Genomic DNA, 24,593 nt, shown 5'->3' with positions numbered 1-24,593 from the left:
CTCATGCTGAACTTAATCATATTGTTTTCAGGATACTTATTAAAACAAAACCTTATTGGAATAACAGTTAACCATATTACTTGGCATGGCCCTAATTAGAAACTTCTATTCCTATATAATTTCATTTTACTTTGAGTCTTCTTCAACTAAGTTCTACTAAGTAAAATTTTTTCAAAGCTTGTTAGATTTTTCATGAAACCAGAAACTGTTCTGAAGGTTGAGACTTTATATCCAGATCTGAAAGTCCAGATGTTTCAACAAAGAAATTTCCTATTCCTCATGCAAATTAAATCCTCTGGGGAAAAAAGAAAACTAATGAAGGTAAGGAAGGACAGGTCTTAATGAGTAGATGTGTGTAGGTTTTTCACCCTACATGTCCAAGGTACATGTATCAAGTGTTGACAAGAAAGCAGATCTAATACTGTTTTCTTGTAACTTCATGTTTTGAAAGTAAGTTTTTTGTTATGCCAAATTCAGAACTTCACTCCAGATAATTTGGATATTGAACCAGATGGTCCCATTCTGTACAGAAAGGATCAATTCATACAGTAGATCAGATGTGTGCGGGACTGGATGTATATGTGTAAAGTTACCTTGAAAAAATAATTACAGCTCTGTCTGTCACTTGAGAGCGCCAGGTCCTGGATCCCAGCAAAGCAGAGCTTTGGTGAATGAAGCCATTACTTAAACACTGCCACCCAAGCACACAGAGTGACAGCTTGTCAGAGGCTTTGCACATGAAGGCAAAGAGACAATACTGTCAGATGGGTGACACTGAAGTTTTACACCCTCCACCTCACCCAGGCAGGGACCGAAGCAGAGAAATACCAGAACATGGACTAAAGCTAAGAATGTTTTCAGTAAAGGACATAGACACCTAATCTAGAAAGTAACCTCTTAAGGAAGATGGCTGAGCACAAATAGCCACGACAGGTAAACAGTGAGTCCCTTTCAAAATAACAATGTTCCAAAACCTGCAAGAAGGTCACTTATTTCAGGCAACAAAAATTTAGTTGATGTCAGTGCAATTACTACACTGGACAGGTATAAAAAAATATTCATCTTGAATAATCAAAGCATTGAGTAAAGGACACCAGTATTTGCTTTTACCTTGCAACTATGAAGCAATCCTGACAGAAAAGCCTGATTTCACAACTAAAAGATAGTCCCTGATGTTGCAAAAGAAACTTTGTTAGCTAAATACTCATACAGACTCAAATGGAGAGTGGATTAATTCAAAGGGAATACATCCATTAAAAAACTATATTCAGTGGAGCCTTTTCTGACTCAGGAAGTCCCTGAGCTGCAAATGGCTGATAGCTAAGTACTGTGGGCAATACACCAGTTTTGCCATGCTCTATTCTGTTCTTCCTCTCTCACCTGTTTTACTGCACTAGAAATGAGATAAGCTACATGGGCTTTGGTTGTGACCAAGTACTGATGCTCTCAGGTAATACTGACTACCCAATAGGTATTGTTACTATCCAGAAGTAGTAATGGGGTATAAAAAGAAAAACAGCCTTATCTTAAAGGCAGGATCTTTAGCATAAACCAGTCTGCCCATTAACAGAACATACAAACCATTCCTCCACCAAAAACTTTTCTGCTTCAGCAGCATTTCTGTAAGTTGTTGAAGCAACTTTTCCAAGAAGAGGGAAACCAGGCAAGTCACAGTTTCAATTTTCAGAATATATTTCTTAACTTGCAAAAAAAAAAAAAATCCACCCAAGAGCAAATATGAGCTGCAAGTTGACCTTTATGCTGGAACCTTGAAAAATCCATGCAGTCCCTATGCAAGGCAGAGTTAGATAATCATAATATCATTCCTGATTTAAACTCATTAGCCCAGAGAAACAGCTGGTCAATACTGAAGATTACATTTAGCTGTGCCTTTTCATTTTTGGCTCCTAAATATACTTGGATAAATATTTATATGCCTAAAAATCTTATTTGGCATATGAAAGTTTTAACTCTGTTCAAAGTGTGGCTCTGATGAGTTTGGATGCCACTCAACAGAACCATCAGTGGAGACTGAAGCTTTTTAGCACATCTGGACAGAGATCATGAGGCCCCTGAAGGAACTGCAATGCAGTCCCAGACTTAGGACATGAAATAGTTAACTGAAGAGGTCCAACTGTCCCCTCTGCTCATGAGAACATGCCCCAGCTGCTTTTTGCCCCCATACTGGTATTTTTCCAACAGCTCTTTGCACTCCATGCAGTCAAGGAAAGCTGCTTTTTTCTGCCAGGCTGTGTAATTTCACCTGCTGATCTTGGCTCAGACAAGCCACAAGAGGTGGCAACAGACAGGGTAATAGTAGGACTTCAACTTTTTGTCCATCATAAGGACATTACATTTGTAGGCTATTAGGCTAGCTCAGCTGGCAATATATAATTAAATCCTAGGGATAGAGAGTCACTATATGCTTGAGACAGTTCAGCTGAGTTAGGAGCTGTGGTCAGAGAGAGATCCCAAAAGAGAGAATCTGTCCAGCCCACTGATCTGGTGTGAAGAGGAGGAAAGAAGAAAACTACCCAATTTTCAGCCAGGTTAGGTGCAGTATAAAAGCAAACCCCTGCAGTAATTTTAATACAAATGGGCCCAGAGTTTTATCCTGATCTTCAGGGAAATATCCAGGGAAAAACTCCATACCTATTTATCCTTTTTATTCTATTTATACTTTTGAGAACAGCTGAGTGGGAGCCATAATCTTGCTCTCGAATAGGCTAGTATCTGTTGTCACACTTCTACACACAGAAGTATTCCCAAAGACTTTATGGCAGATAAAAAATGTTGACTTAATAGGTCATGCACACTGATATTCTGCAAGTAGCAGGTCCTGAAATAAAAAGGCGTGTGACAGTCACTGAGAACACATTAGTGTTTTTTTCAACAAATATGGTAAGAAGTTCTCATCTCTCAGAATACAGAATTAAGACACCAAAATTCTAAGGTATTATTTTTCTGTTCTATAATTCTAGCTGTTTGACTTCAGTTAAAAGAAAACCTTTTAGTTATTCTTGCCAGACCATCATCCCTATTGCTTTAGTACCTGGCCTAAGAAAATTATTTTAAGGTTGAGAAATCTTACAGAACAGTTTCATAAATCTGTATTAACAGATTACCCCTCCTCCCTCTTCCCCACCCCCATTGAAATCAAAAGCAATGAAGAAAAGTTTAACTTACAACAATTACACTGAAAGGAATAATTATTCCTGCTAACAATTTATAAGAAATGGTGTCCTCTTTGTATGGATACCGGATGGATTCATCACTACAGAAAACGCCTCTCTGGAAGGGGGTACGTCGTGAACTGAGAATTGCAAAAGGCAAGCCAGCTGGCAAAAAGGAATACAAAATACATTACAAAACCAAAACAAACTGGCAATGACCATACCCCCGCATTTCCAAAGAGAAGTGCATAAATAGGAAGGGGCATGCAGGAAGTTATGTTATGCACTTCCCTTGGCCAATGACTACTGCCTTGACTTTGTAGCTTCCAGGAAGGATTACCGAATGAAGGAGAACAGGGCAGGATTCCTCTCACCTTCATGTTTGTGGCATTTCAAGTGTGGAAGCATGCCGAAACCATGACTGAGTAAATAGTTCAGTGACAACCACTGAGGTGCTCAATCTGCTGCTACTGGCACAATTATCAAATATTGCTTTATATTCCAGTGAGCAACAGTTGCCCCTGTGTACGCCTTCTCTGGATAGCTTTACAAGTCAGAAGAGCATAAACTGCATTTAATGAAAGCAGAAAAGGAGGTGCTTTTCAGGGAGCGCAAGTGCAGAGGGAGTTTTTGGGAATATGGAGAAAAGGAAATTACACATGCATGCAATGCTCTCACTTCGTCACACACTGGATATCTTCCTAGAACAACATGGTCACTGCACAAGCCCTACAGCCTCAAGGCATGGAGATTTCATTCCCACCTCTTCCACCAAAGAGGACGCCTTTGATTCAATCTAATACCTATAGGACACAATACTGAGGTGCACAATGCTGCACGCTATTGCGAGTCAAGGTACCCACAACACAAACCAAAACTAGTAATTTGAACAGCTAAGGTTTCTAAAAAAAATCTCAGAATAGATTAACAACCTAATAGAATCCCATTTCTAAATCCTCAACCTTTAGCACACATATAACATCTGCATAATCTGTTTGTGTACCAGGATGAATACTCTCGGAAAGAAATTGCTGTATAGAAAACAAGCAGTGGAAGACTACAAAGAATATTTAATAAAACAATAAATAATCTTCTTTAGCTTAGGCATGTAGAGCCCAGTAGCACAAAAGCCCTTGACTTTATGCTCAAAATTCAGCTGTGTTGCACGTAAAATGCATACAACTTTAAAGTTACACAACAAGAATTATATGGAGGAGACACTCCCATTTTGAGTAAGGGATTACAAAGATAAAATCAGTCTCCATCCCTCCTTCCCAGAAGAAACAAATGTTGTTGCAGTCTCAGTTCCTTCCTCAAGACCTCTGTGCCAAGGTACAGCCTACCTCTTCTTTTCCAGATATACAGCTAGCCCCAAATCAGCATGTGCAAATAAAAGCAAATACGTAAGGAGCAGGAGAAAAAGTGAATAAATAATATACCAACCAAGAATCAAGAGAACCGTTAAGGAAGAGATCTAGGATCCTTTCCAATCCTCTTCCCTCTACCCATGAAGTCCTCCAAACTAAGCCTGACTCCTGGGACCATCATAAGAGATACAACTGGGATTTTACCGTTTTGCTATCAGTTTTGTTCAGCATACTATAAAGTGCTTAACAGAATACTTCATTTTGAAAACAAAAGAACAAATAACAAACTAATGGCTCAAAAAAGTGGAAATTTCCCTGAAGTGAATTCAGGTGAATGACACAACCTTATTCCTTGATCAGATAGTTATGGGTCTATCATCTGGGCCCAAAAATTCCAGCTGAGTCTGTTGCAAAGAACTATGTACGCACTGTACTGCTGCAGCCATGAAACCAATAGCATGCAAAATCTCCCCTTCAAAACTGGCAGAAAAAGACCAGTGTCATCGTCAAGAGGGGTTGTTTCCAATTCCATGCTAGCAGCACTACAACTGACACAGCTCTGGAAGCCATCCAAGCACACCAACAAAGCAGAAGGACAGCAGGATGGGCTCAGAGCCAAGCCAGAGCCTCACCAAAACACTGCACTATTCAGATACCAGCCAGCACAGAGCCTGGGAGCCGGACTCTGCAGTACAGTGCAAAAACACAGCCTTTCCTACTAGAAAAAAAATTCCTCTCCCCTTCTCTTAACAGGAAGAATATTAGGGTTTTGAAAAACACTGCAGCCCAGACCTCATTTTTCCCTTCCCTTGTGTTGGTATTGTGACTGATGGCATGATACACCATCAGTTGTTTAGTATTTAGCTGACTTGGGTCAGGGATGAGGCAGAAGCATGTGCAACGATGGTAAGGGAAGGTGACCTGTCAATGTAATGCTGTGGTGTTTCCAACACCATTTATCCTACAAAGTATTTATGGAATGAAAACATCATTTGCCTTGCACACATACTAACACCACCATTCAAAACTAAGTATTTGAGAAAAATGTATTGCTTGGACCTCCAACTGCAGAAAATTGGGCACATACAGATAAGAGTTTCTTAATTATTTACATGGTTACTTCTTTAGAGTTGGTAGTTTTGATTATCATAGTAAACAGTTGCTCACAAAATTAAGTTCAGCCCAGAACACCTTATCACAGCTTCAGCACACTGCCACAAACACCTGTGATTATAGTTAGATAGTGTCACTGACATCAAATCACTAGCTCTGCATCACCCATTGTAAAGACCTCATCTGTGAATAATGGTGTCATGGTACCTTACTCCTCATTTCCTCTAACCCAAACCAGGATGTTTCAGCTTCTCAAGGTGAGAGATTGAAAATTTTCAGAATGACAGGGTTATTTGGGGGGGCAGAGCTTTTTAAAATGTAATTTCCACCTACGAAATCATAAATAAAAAGCAGTGGTGTGTGGATCACAGGAATAAAGTCCCTCACACAGTAAGGATCTGTGTTCTTCCATGCTGAGTGAAGCTGCTGGAAATGTGCGTGCTCATTCTTCAGCAATATTGAGATTATGACATAATTAGCCTTTAATTGCACCTTCCTGTATCCAGATCATGGAAACAAAATACCAAACAACTCCAGGATTGTTTTTGTTTTGCTTTGTAAGCAAGTATGAACAGCTAAAATAAAATTGTCTTCTCTTCCATAATTTCTTTCCACCTCCTTTACTTTGAGTCTTAAAAGTTCTGGGTATCTATGTGGTAGACATTAAGCAACCATTAATTGAAAGAGCTATGCACTGAAATACAAGACTGCTAATAAACTCTATATAGTAAACATAGCAAGTGTTTTTTCAGTTTCCTCCAAGTGCACAACAGATTAAAGAAGTAATTCCACCAGTCATTTATCTTACTGCTGTTCTCAGCACCTATCAGTGATGAAGGAATACATGCTTCATGAAAGCTCGAGAGAGAAGTTTTATTTTCTAAAAAAAAAAAAACAGATTACAGTAAAACTGATCAGATTAACTTATGTTGTTAAACTGTAAACTGAAGTCACAGTACTACAACATCTGTAATTTACCTCTGGCTCAATCCAAGGCCATCATTAGGCTGAAAAACCATGCCAGGGGGGCTTTTGATATCTTTTTTGGTTAAAGTATTCTCCAACATCAATACTTAATCCCCTCAGAACATGCCACATGCAGCAGTTTAATTTAATTTTTTTAACATGCATAGATTGACTTCACTAATATTAACTGGTGGGAGAGAGCATAAAAGTAGTAGTCAAACCAGAGGGCAATCAAGTGTTTCTCGCATGTGAAGCCAACAAGAGAACACTCTCACAGTACAAAAGTTCTGTTTTGTTTTAAATAAATCAGCAGAGTCTGCCTTTGTGGGTTTTCAGTGTGTTTTTATTTCTAAAATCAAATCAAAATTATTTCAACTATATAGCTGAAATATTTTCTGCAGTGTAAGTTTTCTTTTAAAACAATAAAGAGACAGGAAAAAACAGTTTATTTTTTTCATCACTGCAAGCAGAACAAGCAGAAGAATTGTTGTAAGTGATGTAGAGGCAAAGCTTCTTACTATAACAAGTAAAACAGTAGGGTAACAGTAGTTTTAATAGACATATTACTTTTTCACCCTGACAGATACCAATTTCAGAAGACAGGGTTAAATTGCTGTATCACAGCAGCAATTTCCTAAGTACTGGTACAGGTGGACAGGATAGGACTGAAGATACTAAGTGATACTTGTCTTTATAATGGTACCACCATCACTAGTGTCAATGTCTAATTTCAGATACAACTGAGGAAAAAATGCTTACTGTAGTATAGAAGTGGTGTACTTTGACAGTTGGTTTAGTCACATAAATATCTAAAGCAGTTTCTCAAGAACACATTAGCAAAGATTCAACAGCAGATCTCTGTAAGAAGAAATCCTGTTCATCTGCCACAGTCACGTTGCCACATTCAGTTAAAAGAGATCCTACACTACAAATACTCATTTTCCTCAGTTTTCCCTGAAAGCAGAAGAAATTAGGGAGTTTAAGCACTCCTTTGATGTAAGAAGTGGAGACGGCAGAAGAGCAGTAAAGGCCCTCTACTGAATGCTTCTTATATGACAGTACCAAGAAGCTTCCCTGATGTATATTTCAGCTTCTAAGCTAGTTGTAACACAGTGAAGAAATTGCCTAAAGGGAAAATGACAACATGTATGTGAGGAGGAATTTAAGGTTGGGAAGAGATTACCTGCAGGGTGATCTCAAGGATAAAGTCAACAAGCTGGTGTTATGCAGTGCACATGCATTCTTAATGAATAACCAGCAAATGTACTGCTGACAGAGCTGGCAATTCTTTGATACAGTGGATGATCAAGGCCAGCCAGTTCTCCTTGCAAAACAGCCCTTAAAGACTGAGGCAAGAGAACATACAGAGATTTGTGCAGTAATGAGTTCACAGTCATGCACTTGGAGGTTAAACCACTCTGTTGAGTTGGGAGCTTGACAGTTGAAAATAGCTGGAGGAAAATAATGTGCTTCCTGTGGTTGTTGTATATCAGTATAATAGTGTGACCATTAGACAAGTCTTTTCAAAGTCATTAACACTTCTAACCATCTGACAAGAAATTTCTTCTGAAAGGGTATTCAGTCAGAACTGGCAAATGCATTTGGTTTTAATTCATCTGTCCTAAGTGCAGACAGAGAAGGACTGCTGGGATATATTCCTCATTAGCTCAAAAACAAGAGTTTTATTTTGCATAGTTCAGCAGAGTCTAAGGGCTGTAAACCAGCCAAGTGCATACACAGTAGATATTAGAAGAAAGAGCAATACTGATCCAACAGGCAACCAAGAATTAAGGAACTACAACCACAATTGGTAATAAAGATATAGGGAGAAACATAGGCTCAAACATTTCAGTCAGAATACATGGAGTAGAAACACAGGTAGCTCAACTGATAAGACTACATATTTTAAACAATTACTATACCCTTGTCAAAAAGTCTGACTCATACAGTATAACAGATTTCCTCATAAACTGGAGTGATTTCTGACTGATTATGTTAGGATTTTTCCACAAATATCCTGCATAACTTAGGTTTATCTCTTTCCAAGTTTGTAATCTTGGCTAGATTTCTTCACTAGGCATGAAGTTGCTCTCTCCACTAAAGCTGGACAATACTACTCTGAAGAGAGAGAATATCAGACCATACTTCCTCCCTGGAACTGTCCTTCCCACTCCCCCCAGGGAGGATATCACTTGGCATTTATCCACACTATTTCACCAGCTATGTTATTGCCATCTTTTGTATTTATTGCTCTGAGATCCCTATTTGCTCCTCACTGCATGCACTCACTCTCCTCCAGGGCATTTATGACTACACTGAACAGGGCAGACTCCCAGACAGCTCTACTTAACATCTTTCTTCCTTGCAAAGGACAAGGAGCACTTACTCCTACTGCTCCCTTCTCACAGTTAAGTGAATTATTTGTTCATTTCAGGGTTCTTCCTCCAATCTCCTAACTATTTTGTTTCTTAATATTTGGTTGAAGTAAACATTTCAATATACACATCTAAATAATGAGATTTTTCTAAAAAAAAAACCACTGCTTTAGCCTGAGTTTTCCATTTTCCTCATTTATCACAGGGATTAAGATAAGAACAGATTTGACTAACACCAGCAAATAGGGGTATGTTTCTGACAAAGTAGCTTTCAACATGTGCTTAAGTAGTAGGTAGTAATAACCTTTCACCAGAGCTCAGAAACAAAGTCTTAAAGATTTTGGTGTCTTCTCTCCCAGTGCCTCAAAAAACCTGCTGCCACTTTCGTGCTGTTATCTACTGCCAATTTCATTGCTGCAGCTTTAAACTAGAAGTGATGCCTAACTTATTTTTTAAAAAGTGTAAGTAATACTCTGAGGTTTAAGTCTCCTTACAACAAAAGCTCAGATAAAAAGTAAAAGTTAACATTTCCCCCAGATATGCTGTAGATATTTCACTACTAATTCCATCAGCAAAAACATCCACAGTACTCGCTACAATGTTGAAATACTGCCCGGAAAAACACGTTGTTTTCCAAAAGCTTAATTAAAACTTTTGAGCTGATATTACTGCTTGCATTCTGTGATGGTTGGGTAGGGTGTCAAAACCTCTTTGCAGATTAAATTAAGACTTTGGCTTCTCCTCAGTGTAAGAACAGTGCTCCTTTCCACTTCCTCATAGGAGTTAGGGAGTTCAGGAGTGCAGCTACCAAGAAATGAACCATCACTCCACAGTTCACTAATATGGATGGTTCCATTTTCTGACATTCAGCTTTCTCCTGAAAAGTTAGGTAATACCCATCTCTTTGCATGAGCATTTCCTTGCACAAGGCAGAAGAAAGAGGTACAGTGACGCTGAGCCAGGTGAAGGGAAAGAGAGGAGGCAGCACAAAAAGGAACACTCTCTGCCTTACTTTCCCTGTTGCTTGTCTCTGGCTCCTAGTGGAGCTGCTTCCCTTTTTTGACACCCACTCCACTCTCTGGTCTCAGTCCTGAATGTCTACAGTACATTTTTAGTAACTGTCTGTCAGACTTGAGAGAAAGAAAAACCTATGTCATAAGGCTGTTTAGATGTTTTCCTTAAATCACAAGATTTAAATAAGTTGCAACTCCCTCTGACTACATTTCTCCCTGTTCCATTTTTCCCTTTTATATACTCCACTAAATAATACTTAAAAAACCCCTCTATACAATGTAACTGCTTGGCTTTCTCAGAGCTGTGACCAAGCTTCATTATGCTTTTTAATAGCCCTTCTCTGGAGTTCCTCCCACTGTCAAAACGCCAACTGCCTTAATCAAACACTATGTGCATTCTCCATCACTGTATTAAGAAATGCACCTGAAGGATTGAGGAAAAGTACAGTACTAAGTCCACAGGCCTAACAAGTAAATTGCTACAGTTTATTTACTTAAAATACAACTGCACTTAGTAAGAATGATTTGTACAAGTAACAGAGGCAAATGGTGCTCCTCAGATCTTTCCTCACTTGATTTCAAGCCCACCAGAATACTCACACCATGGACAGGTCACAAAATGAAGCCAAAAGCTAGATGCTGCTACTTTTCAGCATCTGGCCCTACAGCAGTGATCTCAGCCAGGAATTACTCATCAATTCAAGAACTCAGTAAAGTGCATTACCCTGCGCATTAAACCTTCACAGAGTAAAACCACAAATTATTATTACTATGTTGGCTTTAAAAAGAGAACCAAAAAATTAGCAGTTTATTCCTCAGAATAAGTTTGGGTTCAGAGATAACACCTATCTGTGGTACTACAAGACAAATAGTTTGTATCAAGTATAACTCATGACAGATTATGAAGTTTAACAGCATCACCCAAAAAATTCCAGTGCCATAAATGCACCAAAAAACTCAATGAAAATAAAACATGAGCACCTTTGCAAAAAATTTACCAGGTACAAGGCAGTCTGGCTCAGAGCATAATAAAACCTCTTACAAGCAAACTGAAACCCAAGAGTCAAGTTGAAGTCCACTCTAGTGTCAAAGAACAGTTTTCATTTCAATTAGTTGTAAAACTAACAACAGTGGATCATAAAGCTTTGACACTGATGAAAAAGTAAAATCACATCTACCGATCAAGTCTTGCACAGGTTTCATTAATCTACTGGTTTATTAAACTATCACAGCAGTAACTACATTCGTCCATGAAGACACACAAAATTAGCTCAGTAAGTGCTTACGTTGGTCAAACTAATAGCTGTCAATAAAAGTTCCCCTTCAAAATGCATCACTTCCATAAGCAGCATACAAGATCAGTTTCTTTTGCCATAAAAGAAATCAGTAAATTTACTCCAAAGTATGATTCTGCTAATCTGTAGGAAGGAAAGTTTTAGTTAGAACATCGTTACACATGGAATAAGCAGACATTCCCAAAAACATTGAGCCTAATGCCTAATAGGTTAAAGCTGGCACAGGAGCAAAGCTACCTAGGTCCCTTTCAGGAAGTCACCATGATACTGAGGATGTTTTGCCACACCAAACCTAGGATAGTTTTGATTCAGTCTTTTTTTTGTTGTTGTTTGAACTACTGAGAAATAAGTGTAAACTGACTACCCAACTATCTTTTGAATGTGTTCAAGGTGGAGAAATTAAGTCCTACAGGCCCCATCATGTTTCCTTTCTCTCAAAGAAGTTCCAAACAACAGCATTTATCCCAGAGCCATGACTTAACCAAAACTTTATTTACTAACAAACACTTCCCTGTAAGGAACATCAGCACCTGCATTACTTGTTTTGGTAGCAACAAGTTGTTGAAAAAATACTTTGTCTCCCGGAAACTCAGTGCAGGCCTTGGGCTGAGTTAGAAGTTCTGAACTCTTCTCTCTACATCAGTCCATCATGTAATAGAAGCCTCACAAGTAACTTGTGAGACTCCAGCTCTGGGACAGAACTGCCGGACAAAGCCTTGGCAGGGAACCACAGAAATCCTAGAACAGGGAGCAGACAGAATTCAGCAACTCTCAGGTTCCTCTGTTGCTCTGCTCCTCTGGGAAGAAGGACATTTCTTTCAGAGGGGTTTTCCTTGCTCTGTGCTTCTCCCTTCCCCAGTGTCACCTACCACCGGAGCTAAGGGAGGCTGCATGAGTTTCATCAGGGGTAGCAGTTTGAAGAAACAAGGTGACCAGAAGAAAAAAAAAAAAAAAATCAGTTGGAAGGGGAAGTTACCAGAAAAGTCCATCTGAACAGGACATCTACAAACAGACATAGTTAGACCTCACTGGAAAAGATATTGACATTAATCTGTCATTTATACTTGAAAAAGTTGGTCTTATGCAGATAACTGAAGACCAAAAATGCCAGACCAAGTACATCTCCAAATACCCCTGGAGCTGAAAGCCATGGACAATGCCTTATCATGGCTTTTAAATAACACAGAATTACTCTCTAAATATACATACAAGACTTACTAAGAGAGAAGTACCAAAAAGATCTTCTGGGGTCCTTTAAATGTCAGATATAATTAAGATGTCCTGCTCTCTACACACTGGCCTAAGCTGTCTAAAGAGATTAAGTCTTCTAGACCACTACCAAGATTTGTTTGACCCTCAATCTCAAAAAATTCTAATACAAAAACTGTGGTTCCCATCCAGACAAAGAGAACAATTTGGAAAATTGAGAAGCATCACACTATGAAGTAGCACTTGGAAAAGAATAAACATTAATTTCTCAGACATTTTATTTCTGGATAAAGGGTGGCAATGGCAACAGAAAGGGTTCAGAGCTACAAACAGAATTATGATTCCTACAAGCATTTTTGTTTAAGATTCACAAGTTTCTAGTACATCTTGTAAATCTTTATACAATGTCATAAAAACAAAACCATGTTCATGTAACCTAGTTTCTTTTATGTACAGGAGACTTAATAAAATATCTATGTGTGTTTTGGTTTCATGGGGATTGGGTCTTTTTCTCTTTGAAATTATTTTATATTCCATTACAGGCCTACCCCCAACAAGACTTTTTAGTACTATAATAATTATTATTATTATACAGCAAGATGATCAGGCCATTTCTTATTATTTTCTAAAAACAAGCAGGCCCATTGTGCAACAAGGGGCAGGTGTGTAAAATGAGTCCTAGCACTTAGGAATAAGTATCATGTTGAGGCAGTCTGATTAGGGAAGAAAAATCTGTACGAAAATGAATTTATCAACTCTAGATGAAATTTTTGCCATCAATTCATTCATTCATTCTGTCCCTTTCACTAAAGTCTCACATCAGGACACCAATTTTTACTAGATGTGGGATAATTTAAATAGAGTTGTTGCCCAAAAGTCTTTCATGAGTGAGCTGTGTTTCTTTTGAGGATATTGAATCCAGAACACACTACTTCCAAAAACTTAAATTGCCTTGAAAAAGTCTCAAGCCTCCAGTGAGTCAGATCAAAACAAAAAAACATCCTGAATTTAGATTCCCAGCATGATCAACCTTCCCTATCCATTTTGAATAAAGGCAATCTTGAAGACAAAAATCATGAAACTAGAACACCCTTTCAACTCAGGAAGTTGTAATATCCCATGTCTCATACTCCCTAGCTGTATAGCTTACTCAAGCCCTTACTTTTCAGTAGCTATGGAAGATTTTGCACCTCTTGCATGAGACTAAAGACTTCCCTACATTTAAAACTGAGAGTAAGAGAGCCAGGCTAACATGTTAACTACACCAAGCAGTTGCTTTAAGGTTTGGAAAGCATTCATACTGAAAAGCCAATGACCTAGTTACACTGTACTGTAACAGCTGTAAATGCTCTAGGTTTATTTTTTTAAAACCTCCCAACATGGAGACTAGAAGTAGTTGTTCAAATTATAAACTCCAGCCTCCTGCACAAAGACAAGCAATGAAAATCCACTCTGTGACTCCTATAAAAGTATCATAGCAGAAAAATATCACAATAGACTCGAATTACTGACACATCTAATTTTAAGCTGTAACTTTCACTACAAAGGTTATCTAAAATGATCATAGTCCATACCACTCTTTTAATGTTCAGACTTTCACGTGAATTAGCTCTAAGCCAGATGTTGCTCCATGGCTTTAGAGCCAGGAAAAAAAACACACTATCCAATGACTTGATATTACAGCAACACCTTCAAATCTAAAAATGAATGATAAAAAATTCAAGCAATGCAACAGTTTATTGAACTGCAGCTAGAACATTTCTTTAAAAGTCCAAAAGTGCACAGAGCTGCAACTGTTAGTTCACCTGTAATACTCATATGAATCAAGGTACACAGGAAACCTACTGGAAAATAAATTTTCCCAAAAGTTGGGATATATATACTTGTCAAAGTGACAAACTTGCCTTAAAAGTGAAATTATACTAGTGATTACTTGTTAAGTCAATCTCCTATTTATTGCAAAGTTCTAATGGATGCTTTAACAAATAAGTACTAATGAGAAAACCAGAGTAATGCATGTAGATGTTCCGCAGGTTCACTTGTTTTAAATTACTGTCTTCCATCCTTAAACTACTTCATATACTTCTTACTGATTAATTCATCTTATCACATAAAATATTATTATCATCATCTTTAACATGGCTTGAATCAAGTAAGTACTGCAGAGACAAACAAGATGTAGCTTCAGGTTCAAGACTATTCTGCACCATTAAATTTTGATTCTCCAAATCAGCCTAAGCCTTACTAAAAACTGGGATACAAGCAGGCTTAAAATATTGTTAGAGAAACCTACTGAAGAATTAAATTGTTCATTGTCAAAATCATGTGGTCTTTAAAACACTGAGCCTCTTTTCTACAAGCAATTAGATTTTCAGTCTCTGTATCCCATTTTATCCCACTCTTCTTTAAAGAGTAATCGCATTACTTTCAAGCTTAGAAAAAGCTTCTGAGTCAAAAATTAGGCTTAGAAAGTGCATGGAAGCAACAGTTACCAGTTACAGGCATATGCACTGCATTACAGTGCCAGGTTTTAACATCACTTACATTAGGATTTAACATCACAACTGTTTAAGTTAGCAAACTAACCCATTCTAAACTAGAGATTCCATAACATATTGGAAGACATTCCATTCCATAACATTTTGAAAGACTTTTCCTCTCTAGTGATAAATGCCTAGTCTAAATACACTTTTTTTTTCTATTCTTAAGACAAACGAAATTAGCAACACTAGCAGTTAAGAGATTAGTTCCAGATTTTCTGTGCAAACAGTAGCAACAGCACCTTTCACATGCATATACAGGATTTTGCCTAAACAGACTTGTCTTCAATTCATTTACAGTGCTGAGCTCTTGGAAGGCATACATTTTACTCCCATCACCAAAGCTCCCTATATATTAGCTACTTACAGAGAAAATGGGCAGGGTGAACCCCACTGTGTAGAGGACAGTGGATGTGATGGTACTGTCATGGAACGGATACTTGATGCTGTCATCATTACAGAAAAAGCCTCTCTGATACGGTTTTATTTTGGCCAAGTTTAGAACACCAAGGGGTAAGCCAGCTGTTGGGGGAAGGAAAACAAAAACAAAAACAAGAAATACATGTGGTTAAATCAAAAAAAAAAAAAAAAAAAAAAGAAATAATTTCTAATCATGCATGGAAAAAGCTACCAAACATGCGTGACTCAAGTTTCCTAAGTATCATGCAATGCACACACTTACCAATTCTGTTTATTTCACTTTCAGAAGACTAATTCAGAAAGACTGAGGTTTCCCATCAGGTACAAATGTTTAAAAAAACTTCAAAGTCTTCCATCCATAAGGTGAGTTGCCACCAACAAGATCACATTCAAGAAAAAGCCTTTTCCCCCTCACATTACTAAACAAGTATTGAGGGCAAGCAGCCTTTTGTCCCTCCTCCCTCTGCCACTACCCCACAGCCTTGGCTTGTATCTGATTTGCCAGCCTTGTTCTATACATTATAATGTGGTCAGTGTTTACAGATAAGACAAAGAATAGACAGGTTTTGTCATGGTTAGGGAGTCAAAAATTTCATGCAAGTAGTTTTCATGCGGGTAATGTGAACAAGAGAACTACAGGCACACTAATGAACACTTTGAATAGACTGCATCTCCAGATAATGAGATATCTTGAGATTGCATTTACACAGCATTTTTATAATTTGGAAAATTTCTGCTTGAAAATATACAAATTAACACAGCAGCTGAGACCTGGGTACAAGTGATAACTCTCAGAATCTACACACCATGATATATTACCAATTCCCTCTCCTACAAGTTAACTTGCATTATACTGACAGTCATGTGAAAGAAGCCATCAAGACTTCTGATAATTATATTCAGGTCTAACATTTCTGGTAAGAACCACCTGCCATGTAACAGACATTTGCAGGAGCAATAACCTCAGGAAATTCAACTTTTTTTTTATTTCTCATAAAATCAATAAGGTTGGAAAGGACCTCCAAGATCATCAAGTCTAGCCTTTAACCAAATAACATCATGCCCACTTTCTCCCTTCCCTTTGATCAACAGAGCAAGTGATAGATTGAAGTGGGTAAATGACATAGTGCTAAATCTCCAAACAACACAAGAAGTAAATTTTGTTTTAAAATATGATTAAAAAGGGCAAATAACTTCATATGTTCCCCAACATCCATGTAATATGCAATTCTGCAAATAGACGCTCCATATGTAAATTAGAGGGTGAGTGCAATTACTGAAGCAGAAAAGACTGCTTGGTATATAAACAACCTGCTGTGCTGAGAACAAAAAACATCTCAAAGAGGTTAACATGATGAGTGATTGCTTTGATTTCTGGTGACACCTGCTGACTACCAGGTAAGTAGCTTAAAGGTGTTTTAAGTAAGCTTATTGCTTTACACTTCATTAGAAGAAAAGACATCAAGAGTGAAACAGTAGGAACAGAGTGATAAATCCTGGCCCTTTTCAGCTGCTGAGCTGTAGTGCAAAGGCTTGTGAAGTGCATATTGAAATTGTAATGGTTGGTAGCACCTCAGCTTTCAACTCCTGAGAAAATTCCTATGGTCACAAGAAAGCAGTTTGGGAATATTTAAAAACCTCTTATGGAGCAGAGGGAAAATTTTTCCAAAAATAATCTGAAATAAGAGAACTGTCCACACTTACTGATGCTTAGCACCCCATGTAGAAAAAATGATCCAAAATACAAATAGCATTAAGCTTATTCAAATTCAAGCACGAAGTTTTTTCATTAAGTAGCATGGTATACCATTGAATCAACTATATCTCAAAGATCTGTCTCCTTCCTTCTGCTTTAATGACCTAGAGAAGAGCTAAAGCTTGACCAAGTGGCAGACAGAAGCAAATGAAACAGAATTGCAGCCCTTCAAACATGAAGGAGGCCACACTAAAGAACTCAGAAAGCTCGCTCTGACCAAAGGGATTGCTGTATGTTCACATGCCTGGAGCCAAGTTTCAGGTACTCTCAAGGCCATGGCAAGATTCCACTAACAAGAGTCCACACTTCCTGTCTTTACCTCTGCTATTGCACACCCAGCAGGATGATGGAATGGTAAGAAGATATGATTGTATCTTCTCAAACAGGTCACCAGATTTTCACATAGGAAGTATCACATGCTCATGATTAACTTAAGTAGCAGCTTGTGTTTTGCAGAAGTGGACTACTTCAGACATAAATACCTGTTTTCCACAAAAAGCTCTACAGTCCACTATCACGAATTATAACACACAATGAACTTTTGACCTGGGAAGGGGGGAAATGAAAAGCAGCAAATAAATGGGGCAATTTCAAAGTAACTGCAAAACTCATCTGTATAGACCACATTAAAAGAATACACAAAAAAGGAAGTCTGTTACCCATCTTACACTAAATGCCCATTTCCACTCTTTTTCATTACTGTTAAAGTCTTACTGCAATCTAAATGATGCACTGCTTTCCAACAGTGGAACAGACGATTTTGTGAAGTAGTATTCAGCTGATCATTAACATATCCCAAACAGTGGTAGCATTTTTACTGTTGCTTATTTTACACGGAGAGAAGATGAGACTTCATACATGTAAGCAAACAGTCCTGAACTTTTCATTGTAAACAGAAAAAAAACCCACCACTTATGTACCTAACAGGTCGGTATTGCCAGAGGTGCCAAGCATCTCCATGACCTTTAAGCAGGCTGAACTTCTGAGCAAAGAGTGACCAAGATCTCATGCAAGATCACCCAGCTAAAAGGCAATCTTGTAGAGCAGCTCTCATGCCTTATCCTCTGCTCAGTACACCTTCTTTTCCTTTTCACCTAGCCAGTAACAGCAGTAACCCCAAGGTGCTCTTCTGAACGAGGTAGCTTTATACCTTAAGGGATCATAATGGCTTCATTGTGATTCATATCCTATAAAGCATGACCTTCAGCTGTAAAAAAGAACTATTACTTGAAGTCACCCATCATCCAAACCAGAACATATTAGAATTGAATTTTCTGGTAAAAATTGTGCAGTTTATCTTGTCAAGAACTAGTAACTAACAGATTCTGGGCTGTTTTGTTAGGTAGTAGCAAGAAACAGACAGCAGAGCTCTGATCTTTCCCTCGCCCTTAATTATGAAGGGAAAACAACCTGGTCACTCCAGTGCCCTGTGACTTACAAAAGGATACACTTCTGCAATGCTCACACAAATAGACTCTAGCTAACCCAGCTGGATGGGGCTTGGAGCAACCTGGTTGAGTGGAAGGTGTTCCTGCCCATGGCAGGTATATTGGCATGAGATAATCTTTATCTCCACTCAAAATATCCTATGGTTTTATAACCCTGAAAGCTACAGATATAACAAACTTGAATAGGAAGAGACTCCAAGATTTGAAGCCTTTGCCTACAAAAGAAAGTTAAACAAGCTTCATACACATGAACAACAAAAAAAAGCAAACAGAATAAAGAGGGAGACAAAGGCAAGAACAATGACTGAATTACTGAGCAGGGATTGCAGGGACAGAACAGCCTTAAGTTTTGGGCAAGAACTTTAAGAACAGGGCAACACATATTTGTAAAGTTACATGAGGTATGGTGAGTTCACAAGGAATTTCCAATTCTAATCTGTAGGTCCAAGCCAGCTATCGTGTAGTTTCCCCTGACCACCTACAGTAATTCACAGTAACACACACAGCCTTCTGGAACTATTTGATCACATCTAGCTGATGACATACCATGACAAATGCCTGAAAGAAGGGAAGGAAGGGAGGTCCAGGCCAGGAGAATAGGGAAGAAGTCCTATGGGAGAACGGTCTCCACCCACAGAAAAAAAGAATGTTAAAAATAAAATACCAGTACCCAAGGGGAGAAAGTGAATTTTTTTTTGTCCCCCCCAAAGGAAGTCTGTACAATCAAAAAATATCAATTTGCTATATTGTCAGTGGTCTTTTTAAGACTAAACACAAAAATACTATATTTCACAGTTTATCCTACAAATGGTAGTGATGGGTACCCAATCAATGGGTACCAATCTTTTTACAATGTGTATAATACTGCACAACTGTTCTGATCTGTGGCATTTATCACACTGGTAATTTTAGTGTTAGGTGCTTGGAGGCCTAGGAAGCCAGATTCTGAAGACTTCCAGGTGTCCATGTAGCTTTGGCAGCAAGCTGCCTGTTTTTCTTAAACAGGAAAAAAAATTATAGCCAAAATAATGTATTTTACAACAGTTGCCATAAATATTTAAACTCAGCAAAGAATATTATTGTCTTACATTTAAAAGGAAAAAAAAACTGCTGAAGTCTCTAACCACTTCAGTGATACTGTACTGCCTAGTTCTCAGCCAGATGTAGTTCTCACAAAACCTGGCTCAGGCTTCAAGAGCAGCCCAAGACAATCTAGACTGTCCTGTCCTTCTCCCACCTCTGGCAATCCCCCACTACCCCTTTTCCTGCCTATACCCACACAACACTGGTTTTTCAGAGGCACTTGATCACCTGGCCAATTGTATTAACTGTAAGAGTTGGCTTAAAGGACAGAGCAGGAACATGTAGCCAAGGGTGTGGAATAAGGGACAAGGACAGACGGGGATAGATCAACTTCAACACCTCATGAAACTGCATCTTGATCAGATTTCTTTACTGCAATTTTATATAGTACTAAGGAATGCACTATACTTTGTAAACACATCTTAATTAACCCACTTGGCCTCCTTATCTGTGCAAGTGACAGAATCTCCATTTGAGGTTCTACACAGTCAAACTCATGCTGAACTGCTGTTTCAAATCCTCCAAGGCAAAATTACTCTGTACTCCTATCTGGTCCTCAATCAGGAAGTTCTCTTGACCAAAACAAATTAATATCTAGGAACTGGGAGAAAGGCAGTTACCCTTAACGGACACTATGGCAAATGAGAACATTCTAGATTGATTATTAACCAAAGCTTTTTCTTCATGCTGCAATGAACTCACAAGTAGGTGTTAATTAAGAGAACTTGTACTGGACTAACACAAGACAGAGAAGAACTTTTATGTTTCTCTACAGTTACCTGGAAGAATATGACCAATACATTCGGCACTTGATATACTGACAAACTATAGAACAGAAATACACAGTTTATAGTTTAGTTAGGGAGAGTCAAACTAATTCTAGCTGTATCAGAGAAATAATGAAAATCTCCACAAAATACATCAAATTATATCCTCAAAACAGACGAGCTACCATCTACAGCTTGCATTCTTATTAGACAGATGATACTGTTAATAACCCCACAGAGTAATTTCAAGCTAAACTTATACAGGTGTCAGTTACTACCAAGAGCAAGAGAATTAATTCTCCTACTCTTACACATGCATTGTTGCTTTTATTTTCAGACAGGACAACCATGTTTGCTTCACTGTTTGTTTTTCAGTGTACAGTCTGGGGTGAGGAAGTAAGCAAGAGATTTAAAGAAACTCAGATCAACCTCGTGCCACTGGAGAGAGTTTGGAAATATCTGTAAAAGATACTGCTCTCTGCAGAAAAGGAGACAGGCTGAAATTCTTTCTTTTTCTATGAACAGTCAACAGAAAGGCTCAACACCTTTTAAAACAGGATGTTCTTGGAATACAAAAAAAAATCAAGACAAAAAAGATATTAAAATAATAAGAAAGCATTTACACTTTTGATAACTAGCAGTAAGAAGTGTACAAGAAAAAAATCAGTGCACTATTTATTTGCAGTAGCTGAGATAAGTGGGTAGCCCATAACTTGACTCCTAGCCACTTTAAAGAATTTTATCTTACTTTTCTACACTAAGGAATGTGAAGTATTTCTAATACCAGCAAACTGATTGTTCTGATAAGGCCAGAAGCTGTGATAAGCTTCAGTAAACAGGATACATTACTTAAAAGCATGAACAACATTCTAATCTTTCCTACTATTTTACTTGCAACCTTATGCTATGTACATTTTAATTTGTCCTCTGATCTATGCCTTGGCCAGGAGAGAAGCCAGATCAGCAACTGAGCAAGTTCCTCAACACTTTTTGTTATGCCAGGCAAGGGTGATGGAGGCAGGAAGCAAAGGAAACCTTCCTCTGAGCTTGAACAGCCTCAACACAAGCACCCAGTTTCTAGTCCAGTCATTTACTAAGACAGGACTACATCATATTCCAGTTCCTCTGCATTCAGCAGTCTACTGCATGGGAGCACTGATTCAGTTATCTGCAGTCCTAATTAATTAGAACAGGTGAAAACACTTGTTTAAAAGCATCAGCACAGACAAGTGTATTCTCCCTTATATCTACATTTCAATTTTAAAAATTGACTTTTACAAGCACTAAATGCATGTTACTCTAAAACCCATGCAATTATCTCTCTTGTTCGAGCACTCAGACGTGCAAACACAAATTAAAAAATGCAGAAACAAGACATTAATATATCCTATCCTCCTCTTACTTAGAGACACATACATCAGACAAGTCAGCCAATTGCAGGTCACAAGCAAAGACCTGTGCCCTGGGCTCTGCTCTGGTCAGGGGGAAGAGGAGGCTGAAGCTGGCCCATGGACGGAAACACACCTGGAAGTCATCAGCAATTCACCCAGTGCAGCAGAGGCCAACTGCGCCATTACTGACAGACCTGAAAACATTAAAGACCCCAGACTAACACCTAAAAGACACCATGGGGGCAGGGAAGAATCCAACTGGCTGCAGCCAGAGTAAATAAGGGTGACTTCCCCACTATAACACCCCCATGTAGGGGAAATTAAATATTTCATCAGTGTGTGCGTTATGTACTCAGCATCAAATTCAGTTAAAGGCTTTGATGGTACTGTATAGAGAATTAAAAAAATGTACATGCCCCCAAACACAGATTTCTGCACACAATCTACCTAAAACATGGAGTTTACAGACCAGGAGAGCAACACAGAAGAAATGGAACTGTCAAAGTCATCTGGTCAGCAAGACAGGGAAGGATTTGTTGGTTGTTTTTTTTTTTTTCTCAATGTAGGTGACACCAACTCTGAATATCACTCAAGATTACTTCTCTTTTGAAGTCCAGAAGTTGCAACTATTTTCCCGTTTTAATCTTTGTTTTGTGGGAGCACACAACAGGAGGCTTTCAGAGTATTTCACCTATAACTACACACCCTAACTTGAAATACCATTCAGTCTCCAGAAATATAATAGGCAATTAGTTGTCAGGAACGTAAATGCTCATTTTCCAATGAGTCCTACAAGCATAGCAGTATTTTATTTAAACAGTCTTTAACCAGGCCAGCAGTGCTCCAGAGGGACTCAGAATTTCCATGACATTGTATACCCTATCATACACCACAATGTCACTTTACACTGTACACACTGCTGCATGCCACCATGTTTAAGAGAGCAGAACTTCTTTTTCATGTTAGACTGAAGTTTGTAGTGTCTAATGGTACATTGTAAGAACATATACTCTACAGAAAGCTCAATCTAAACAGATTTTAGAAGGAAAAGCGACCATAACCCATACATTCTTGATCTATCAGATAAGTTTTGTTTTGTACTGATTCAGGAGATTGCCCATAAAGTCCATTACTTCAGAATCTGGAAAAAATATTTATACAACATTGCTCTTAACACTTGAGTACAATGAATACTGCCACAGCATAGGAAGTCTTACAGTACACATAATACACTAGGTGTTGCTTTGCACTTGTAGAAGAAGTTACCAGCATTAGATTTGTGATCTCTGTTTCTTTGTATTAAGGTATATCATTCTCTAGTGTTGATTGGACTCTTAAGTTTAAAGAAGAGATCAGAAGACCAAAAAGAATCTGCAAATAGAAATAGCAACCTGACTTCCTTCCATTCCAAGGATCTCCAATAGTGTTAGATCAGCCATCACACTGGCCTGGAGTATTTTAGCTGAACACTAGTACTGCAGCATAGGATAATCTATGATAACCTAAAATTGAAGCCCAGTTTCCACAAGTCAGCAAAAAAAAAAACCAACCAAACAAAAAAAACCTATAAAAAACGCACTCAATGGAACACCAAGGAAAGCAGACACTAAGTTAAAAATGACTATGATAATTTTTGAAATTTAATAAAGAATAGTTCCTGATTATTTGACAGGCTCGATCTCACTGCCTGCCTTCTGCACCCCTTAAGGGCCATTAGCTTGCTGTACATTGGAATTTTTCCCTGGATATAATTGGCAGTTTATTCTCTCAGGTCTCTCCACCACCAGCTTCCAAACCGTCTCTTCAGCTTAAGATGAGCACAGTTCACTGCCCTTCCATGCCTCAAAACAAGGCAGACAAATTTAGATATATGCATTTTCCTTGCCATTCCAGTACTCCAGTTTCACAAAATATTGCACCTATTGCTTAGTTTCAGTGGCTTAATAATCTATGACTTTTCACCAATAACAGAACTAAGTTAAATGGACAAAAATGCACTAATATTAATTTCAGGTTAAAATGTCACCGTAGTCTAAGAGAGGCAGAAGCCACCTGAGATGCTGAAATTTGGTACATAATTCCTTTTACTCTAAGGCAAAAACTGAGTATAATTCCTCTTTGGTACAGTTTTCTCCTTTCCTAGGAATGGAGACCACAAAAAATTGTGACCCTTCTTCCAGACCAGGCATGGCTAAGTAACAAACTGAAGTTACCTTATGAGATCCACGGAAACCCCACATAGCTCCTCTGAAACCTGCATATTTAGCAGAGGCAGACAAAGGAGAGGAGGTACTAAAATCTAGGCTGTGTCTAGAAAACCCATTGTTTCCTCACCAGCATCATGGAAATAAGGGTATACTGATTGCTTATCCACATCTTTAGTTTCATTGAGCAGTATCTGGTTGGTAGATATTCCAAGATGGGTGTCCTGACATGACGTAGCTGTATTTTCCAATTTAAAACTTAAGAAATCCTTCATTTTCCTGTTGCCAAATATCAAGACACCACATGAAAGAGAGATGCCAAAACTGAGTTAAAGTACAATGCAAGTAAAAGTGAAGTGCCTTCCCAAACTTCTGAGTCAGACTGCTTTTTGGTCACAGCTTTTTAAAGATAAATCAGTAAAGTCTATAACAGAGCAAAAGCAGCCTACTCTTGTACTGGTCATTTCCTCTAA

At 38.3% G+C, this 24,593-nt stretch overlaps 1 protein-coding gene across 1 annotated transcript in view; it reads right to left on the bottom strand.

Moving 5' to 3' along the window:
* Positions 1 to 24,593, bottom strand: part of PLPP1 (phospholipid phosphatase 1) — a 72,022-nt gene that overhangs the window by 30,978 nt on the left and 16,451 nt on the right. The gene's annotated exons all lie outside the window — the stretch shown is intronic.

Source organism: Cinclus cinclus, chromosome Z (assembly GCF_963662255.1).
Source record: "Cinclus cinclus chromosome Z, bCinCin1.1, whole genome shotgun sequence".
In the NCBI taxonomy this organism is placed as follows: Eukaryota; Metazoa; Chordata; class Aves; order Passeriformes; family Cinclidae; genus Cinclus; species Cinclus cinclus.
The sequence above is the reverse complement of the archived record's forward strand: the minus strand, read 5'-3'. Positions and strand labels throughout refer to the sequence as shown.